The sequence below is a fragment of the Artemia sp. Qi Xiang Cuo genome, unplaced genomic scaffold (assembly GCF_049724085.1).
Source record: "Artemia sp. Qi Xiang Cuo unplaced genomic scaffold, ASM4972408v1 HiC_scaffold_3025, whole genome shotgun sequence".
NCBI classification, from domain to species: Eukaryota; Metazoa; Arthropoda; class Branchiopoda; order Anostraca; family Artemiidae; genus Artemia; species Artemia sp. Qi Xiang Cuo.
Window position 1 is genome coordinate 1,011,767 of NW_028300420.1, and position 9,184 is coordinate 1,020,950.

Consider the following 9,184-nt stretch of genomic DNA (forward strand, 5'->3'; position numbering starts at 1 on the left):
ATAATGTTAGTCGAACAGTTTCATCGTTGGTCAACATTCTGTTGAGTCAAAAAGGTTCACGTACATCACGAGTCTTCAAAGTCTTCCCATACTGGGTCTCTCCGGTAGACGTGAATCCAGCCTTTCGTGCGTTTACTGTATTTTCGATAAGGCGGGCTGACAGTTCCTATTTCTGAAACATTAAGCTGTTGCCCAACTCTACAACAGCAAGCGCCTATAGAGCACAAGTTTCGGAAACTGTCATAGAAAACATCTCGGCCCAGTCATTTGCTAACTTTCTAACTGCTTTTGGTGTATATATATATATATATATATATATATATATATATATATATATATATATATATATATATATATATATATATATATATATATATATATATATATATATATATATATTATATATGTGTGTGTGTGTATATATATATATGTATAGATAAACTGCTGTATATGCAAAATTGAAGGTCTCAGTTATATTTAGACAGGAAGGGTCGAAACTTAACGCTTAAAAATATTTTCGGAATATACAATAAAAATATTTTTTGACTCTAAAACGAACTTCAAAAAAAAAATTAATGGCTGCCTTGTGACCGAATTTCGGAAGCTACCCAAGAGCCAAAACACCACTCAAGAAAAATTATTCTAATCCCAGACGTAAAACAAACGGCGAAAGCTATCTAAAACGTATATACACCTCAATTAACTCAATTCGGTCAAAATAGTAAACTAGATTACAAAAAAACTACCCTTACTAAAACCACATTTTTTTATATAGCCTTGTACTAGAAATACGAATGGGCACTAGGTAGATGTCATCTAGCGTGACTTGTTATATACGCATATTGTACGGCGCGGGTTGGGCAATGGTGTAGGTCCTGTGTTTACGCCGGATGGGCGAGCCCCCTCTGCTTTGAAAAGTTTTTGGAAACAATATATCCGCCCTTTATAAAATAAAAATCTTACTATATATAAAAATAAAAAATAATTACTTTTAAAAAATTACTTTCAGTACATGAATTTATTTATAATATATATCACCATTACAATAAAGATATTATTAAAGTACAAAAAAATTCACGGGAGTTATCAGTCGACAATTTTATTATAGAAAATTCATTTCACACGACACAACACCGACACCTGACTGTTAAGATGCATAACAACTCTAGAACATTTTGGTAGTTTGATTTTAGGGATTTCTGTTGTGTAATTTTAGGATAGTTTTAAAATAACTTCTTTAAGTGTGGGATTTACTTATTTATTTTTATTTAATCTTACTAAATTTCAGTCAAAATCTATAACTTAAATTTATTATAATATACATTTACGACTCGTAATGAGAGTCCACCCGTAACAAAGTATTTGGTTTATTTCTTATGGTTAATTATAAATGTTTTTTAAAGTAAGTATAAACCACCACGGCGGGACAACGTCGGTTAGCCATTAAACGCGGTTAGCGGCAAAATGTCTTAATATTTACAAAAATAAAAAAAAACGACGGTTAGTTAAACTGTCATGTTTTTGATCTCAAATTTTATTGTTGTATTTCTTGTTTTTGTTTTTAACTTGATAATTTAAAAATATATTTTTTTTTACCAAATATCCTAAGATAAGAAAATTAATGTTAATATAATTAATAATCCAATAAATGTCTAAAATAAAAACATATTACATTTATAGTTTTTTTTTGTCTTTTATATTCTATTTTGTTTTATTTAAGACATTAAATTTCGTAAAAACAAAAAAATATTTTTCTTTTATTTTTAACATCTCGCTAGTGTAAATACACTTATCTATCATTATCTTTTAAATTTATATATTCCTATTATTATAAAAATGTATTATAGTATAATATATTTAATATCAAAGATCAAAAAAAACGAATATTTGTAGAGAAAATTACAGTAGAAATAGATACATAAGTTGACTAATTAGAGTTGTGGAAAGTTTATATATTGTTTCCTTGATGCGATCTTTTCACTAATTATTTAACATTAAATGATTTTTTTTTTACATATCTTTTACATGCGATAAAGAAACTTTGGTAGTATTACTATTTTATTTCATGGATATTTATTATCTCTATTTAAATTTGCAATCATAATCTGACGTTTATTACCGTATTAGAAGAATTTAATATCTTTATCTAAACCTATTAAAATTTACGCTTGCCAATCTATAGATTGTCTGAGTCATACATGAAAGTATCCCTTACTACGTTATTAAAAAATTATTACAAGAGGGGTGTTATTAATTTTTAGTAAAGTGAACTATCAAATTCGTAATGTAATTAATAAAGTTGTTATGAATGTAAGTATTTTTTAATATATGTTGGTGGGTTGAGCCGGTGGAGGGGGGTTAGCTGGGGCGTAGCTACAAGTAGTTACGAATCTAGGTATAGTATATGGACAACTAACTACTTAGCCTTTAGAAAAAATTATGATCCAAAGTTTTTATGACTATTGGTTTTGGTTTCGTTATTTCTTTTGTCAAGGAAATTGAATAACTGGTTTGTTTAACAGCTCGAACCGAATCTTTTTTTTGCAAAATTTATATGTAAGTAAGTTCCAAAATAATCTCTGAATTAGTTTTTTCTTGTGATCTAAATATACTTTTACTGTAGGGAGTGTCTTATGTTTTTATAGAATACGTAGATAGTTTAATCTTTTTTATTATATAAACTAATCATATTTAAGAATTTATTACAACTATATTGTGGTTGCCCGACATTTGGCTGTTACCTAGAGCTCCAAAATTTGGGTTAAGTATTGATCTTTTGATGAACATATAGATTACAGTAATTACAATTATGGTATTAAATTTCAGAGTCTATACAAAAAGTACTTCACCATAGCTAATGACTATACGAGTATTTTTAGTAACAGTTCTTCAAAATTGTTTGGTGTTTTTTCTAACAATGTTCTATCATTTCTTTTGAATTAATTTAAAAATGATACAACAAAACAAAACACTGAAATCGATGTTTAATTTTTATTATGTCAGTCATATTTCTTCCTACGTTTTTTATGGACATTGTATTTGTCTTGTGTTAGATATATAAATAGGGCGATTGTGAGCTTTTTGGGTACGGTTTTTAAATCAATACATTAAAGTGAAGTTTTTATTATATATAACATTTTATTTCACTAGTATCGTTTTTCCTTAGATTTGAAAATATATTTGGATTTATGCGATAAGCTAGTAACTATCTTTATTTATTCTAAATTTATACTAATAATTTATAAAGACTGGCAATACAAAATTAAAATAAATATTACAGTTTATGCCAGTGTTTTTTATATACTTCGAATTTAAAATAGTTTTAGTTAAACCTTTCTTATGTGTAAAATAATTCTTTCTATTCTTAAATACACTGAAACTATAGTTTTTTTGTTAATTTTATTAGAATTTAGACTTTTAATTGTCAGATTTGGGAGTAATTTTTAATGTTCTAGTATTTGATAGAATATCATCTAATACAAATTTATTTAAATTATTAAAAAAAAAAATAAAAACAACCAAACAACCAATTTTAATTTTTTAATAACCAAATAATAATAGGCGTTGCTTATGATTGTTAATTTTAAATTAAAATTATGATACTATAAGTAAATGTTATTAGCGGGTATATTATATTATTGATGTAATAGTTTCGAGGATTTTTTAGCTTTATAATTTTCAAATATAAACAAAGAAAAATTCACATTATAAATTATAAAAGTTAAATTACTTTGGACCACCGTATCCAACCCTCTAGTCCTATATATTTGTAGGTTCTACAGCTGTAATGTATTTTTGGCGATTATAATATACGCTAATATACTCAAAGAATGTAAAATACGCACATTACTTTTTATGTATATAAAGTTATTATACTATAATACAAATCGATATAGTCTTAGTAATATCGAGATATACATATCGTTATTATATAGTAATTGTTTAGAACTTATTTTATACAAATTAATATTTAATGTTTAGCCCATGTGTTTTGGTAAGAAAGATTTAACTTTTATTATTAGTCAGTTTTTAATACCGTACAATAAAACAAGTTCGCAACCGTCAACCATAGAACATCTTTATAAATTTATTATTACGAGAATAATATCGTCAAAGCTTTTATTTATTACTTAAGACTATATCTATTTTTTTTTTTAATTTATATATTTTTGAGGTTATACGTTCGACTTTTCTTCGGTATTTCAAATTAAGAGCTTTTTTTTACACAAATTTTTAAGTGATAGCGATTTTCATATACAATATTTAGTAAAAAGTAAACTTGCACATGTCACTAAAACGTTTGAGTTGTGATAAATAAAAATGCCTACGTATATTGAAATACAGAGAACCATTTATAACTTTTATACATTCATATATTAATAAATCGATTGGTTATTAAATCTGAAATTATCGAATAATTTCGAAATTGTATCTGTAAATACTTAGATTTAGTTACGATGCCTTTTTTTTAATTCGAACAGAATTGTGAAATCAGAACGAACATTTGAAAAATAATTACATTTTTTTTAATAATGTTTTTCGTTGGGTGGGGGAGCATTTAATTTTTTGGCAAAAAGAAATCAAACCACTCATGCGATAATTGTTTAGAAAAAATAAAGAACTATTTTTTACATTTGGTGTAGGGGTAACGGCTGTCTTATTATTTTTGATTTTGGTTTTAGAGATTTGTTGGTATGATCTTGGGCAACCAAAATTTATTAAATATTAAACTGGATTTTTAGGGGTTCTTTCCACAGTATATTTTTTTTAGAGTTTTAGGGAGGGGGGGACCACAGGCACTACCAGAGCTTGGTGTGCTTCCCCTTACACAATAGTGTAAACAATACGTAAATTTAGTCTTTTCCAATATATAGGCTAAACTAATTTATTCCTGAATAAGAATATAAAATACATACACAGATCATAGAATTATACAATCTGTAACTAGAAATCACCCTGAGTTACATGGCTAGCTTACTATGGAATGTTGTTTCATTATATATGAAGAAAGAGATACATGCTTAGAAAACATGTATTATTTTTTTAGATATTATTTAACATGTAACTGATAGGGTTACCAAATTATAACAAAGGGAAAACTAACAAAGTGGTGGCTATAACGGAAGAAAATTTCTGACCCAAAAACGTTGAATCTTCAGCCCAGTCCGTTCTATTGAAATTAACTCGATAAAAATGGGCGTTTTTTAACGTCTCTTTACATTCACGTCATATATGTAGATACACAAGTGTAAAGACCCTATCATCTAAATAATAAGTTTTAGGTTTTATTGTTTTATTGCTCCTTAGAAGTTAAGATAAATGTCTCGTTGATAGCTAGCGTTAGTTCCACACGTAAGAAAACTAGTTATTGACAAACTTAGTAAATAAACAAGATATGGATAATTTGAAACAGTGTATGGTTAAAAACCTTTAATTCTTGTTTTATCTTGTCGATTCGTATCTATACTGTGCAAACGTAAACACATAACAATCAAAGAACGAGTTCGAAAAAGTAAATCATTCTCTTAATAATATAAAAATAATTCGTGGTACTAAGCATCTAGATGATCTTTGTCTTTTCAACTTCATACCAGTACGGGATCTTACTCAAGTCTGCCATTGAATTTTTATTAGCATTGAGTAGCACGTTTACTTCTAGACTAGTTCGACGTCCTCCATTACAAGTAGAAGTAAAATATTTAATCGCTTCTCTAAAGCTTACTGTTTTATGAACAGAAACTACATCAGTAGTGATTGTTTACATTATTTGGTCCTCGAAAGAAGCCAAATCAGGCTGTTCATGAACAGGACAGTTTTACATAGCTCTAGTTTTGTGATCAGTTATATACACATTGAACAATCTCACAGTAACTTTTCTTTCAATGGCAGAAAATTAAGTTATAATAATTAAAAAATAAATAAGGTAGTATAGTAAATACCAAGATTAAATAGTACAAACATGATAGATCAGAGATAAATTTATAACAATACATACTTGTGAATTGTATATTATTTACGTAAAATAACTTTTTTGTAAAGCGCATAAAGAAAAAACTCTAAACGAGCATACAACTTACAATTCTTTTGAAAATAGGTTAATTATTTTTTCGCAACGTATACTAGAGTCTCATATGGACTAACCTTTCCCATAGTTAAATTAGACAATTCTGATCCGATTAACAGAAAAAAAATCTAATCTTCCTGATGATGCAAGTATAGCTAAATCTTAAGGTGTCTATATCACGCCTAAACTGATATAAAACAAGTGCTTTGTCTTAGATATCCGGTAAAGTCTGTGTTTTATGGTAGTTTTATCTATCTTATTGAAATACATGATTAGACTTCTCCTGGCACTAACAATGCTGACAGAATACTTAAATCGATATATTCAACTAACACTAAGAGATTTATAATTGAATAGATCTGGCACGTCTTTTTCGTCCCGCCGCATGGTAATATGGCAAACTTCTCTAGCCCCTTTGTAAGTTAGTGTTAACCGAATTTTTAAAGCACGTATATAATCTTTTAAAAAAATTCGTATCTAGATTATATTAAGTAATTAACTATAACAGGCGGGTGGGATTCAGCTTAGATTTATCGTGTTTTTGAATTTATTTTTTTTTTTTTATACTCTCGAATATTAAATATAAATATAATGAATTACTTTTTATTTGTTTTCGTTATTTCTTTAGCATAATCTTAATGATTATATACGCTATGAGATAGTAAGTGGTCTTGGCTACACGTTTTGTTCCATCAAGTGCAGGTAGTGCTGGAAGTGATTCGGGTGGGTATGATACGTTAGAGCGAGAACAGAACATTTCTGTAAAGTGGATTCAGAAGGGTTGTAACGTGATAGCTGATATGCAAAGAAATAATCGGTTTCAAATTCACTTAAAAAACATATTTGAGTGGATTCATTCCTTGGGTATATTAATGTTGTTTTACATTTAAAAAAACTTATATGATATTCCATTTAAGGTTATATTTAATTTTCCCCCCCCTTTTTTGATAACCCACTACATGATAGTGTTTTTTTTAATTTATCAGAAATATTAATATAAACTAATAAATTTCTATTGGAAGAAGTTATATACAAACTAACTTCTTATTTAACATGACATTTTTATACTATTAATAAGTACAAGTATTACTCTTGTACATTTATTAAAAAGTTTATATTAATCTATTTTTCATTGAGATTGACTTACCCAAACACTTGGTTTGAAAAGACTTACCGTCTTTATGTATTTTTGTGGAATTGCTTGTTAAGTTTTCTTATTTATTTTTTATTCTGTATGAAAATTAGTTATTTTTTTTAAAAATATATAGGTATGGTGTATTATGTCAATTTATAAAAAAGGACTTAGCCAAATTGGAAATCTATTTGCTAGTTATTAATTGCTTAAACTGTGTATTTTTGCATAATTATCAATTGTGGTGTCTTTCTACAATTGTCTATTGAGTATTATACGTATTAGCCTAAATATCACTAACCTGTGATAGAAAGCCATATTGTACTTGCTTCTGTAGTTGTTTTCGACGTTATTAACACATATCTACCGGTTTTAATATAAATAATAATGGACCGACTAGTAATTTGTTATTGATTTAATTTAATAAAAACAAAAACACAATGTTTCAAGCAATAAGTTTTTTTATTTTATTTTTCCACTTGTATTTTTAATTATATTGGTCCCACTTTGTTCGTTTATATTTTAAATATATTCGATTTGAGTTATAGATGATTGGTTTCTATCGACCTATGGTCATAGTCATAGTATATCTGTTTACCGAGTGTAGTTATATACATATTTTTCTATACTAGCTATAGACAATTGATTGTCTTATATATTTGGAATAAATGATTATTGAATCTGGAGTTCAGTTATGTTATTCTTGTACTAAACACATAAAAAAACGCGAGAACTATGCGGGTCTTTCATGTCAGTGAGCTGGGTGTCGATGGTTTGCACAGGGGCCTTGACTGTGGGTACGCTGGTTCCTGGTCAAGGGACTGTTATGTTTGCTATTATGGATTTAATAATAACTAGATACGATTTTTAAAGTTTTAACAATTTATGGAGTCTCATAATCTTATTATAAAAGATACAGTTTGAGCTGACATATAGAGGCCTATGTTTATGATATCTAATATTGTATATACTCTGTAGTGAAACGAGATTAAACTTATCCCTATAGCTATGTATCTAGAATATAAACCTTTAGGAACGTTTAAGAATAACGTATAACAATTGAATAGTCTTTTCTATCAAGTGAGCTATAGCGTATACCTTGGGGATGCACTACTTCGTCTTGATTGTACCTTAGTTGTTTATAAATAGGTTCCCCAGAATTCCTAAACTCTATTTTAGTTTTATATCTCCTAAAATGTTTGTTTGCCTTTCTAGTGAGTGTAGGTTTTTTTTTTTCTGTGACCCATGACCCTCTGATCGTTTTTTTAGATGTTGACCGTATAGTTTTAATGGATCTCAAATCATCAATACATCTAGGAGAAAGGGTTGTTGGATCTAAACCACTAATGTGTGTGTTTGTTTTCTGTGTAATATGCTGAAATACTATCTATAATAAAAAATATTTTTTCTGAGTGGTCAGAACTTGTTGTGTTTTACAATTTAATATTTTTGTTATATGAACTGGTGTGTTTTTTTTCTTTTCACGTATAAATTTTTTTCAATATTATATTGTCCAATACATTTCAAGACGTATTGACAAGGATACATTTAAAAAGAACCTATAAAAAACGGACCTGTTGTCACGATATAATCAGAAAAATAATTAGATTTTATTACTTATTTAAATTGTATAAAGATCATCAATTTGAATGCTACAATACAAAAGTTATGTGACAGAGACCATTGGTATGGTTTTAGAAAACAGGAGTACATACCCTCACAAAATGGTATACCATTGATAACAATCAAACCATATTAATATTCGAAGATACCACTACTATCGAGGTTTTTATATTATATCAACTAAAAGGCGTTCTTTTCAAATTTTTGACCTATTACTTATCACGGGTGCTTCGGGTTGTGAGTGTTTGTTTTTTTTTTGTTTTTTTTTCCCATGGGTAATATTATTTACACAGTGGTCCTAAAATATATTAGGAGGGCTCATTGGAACGGAAATTAAAATTTCTAGTGCCCTTTTTAAGTAACCA

General features: G+C 27.8%; 1 protein-coding gene across 1 annotated transcript in view; it reads left to right on the forward strand.

The window, feature by feature from the left end:
• Positions 1 to 9,184, forward strand: part of LOC148938687 (uncharacterized) — a 45,063-nt gene that overhangs the window by 305 nt on the left and 35,574 nt on the right. The gene's annotated exons all lie outside the window — the stretch shown is intronic.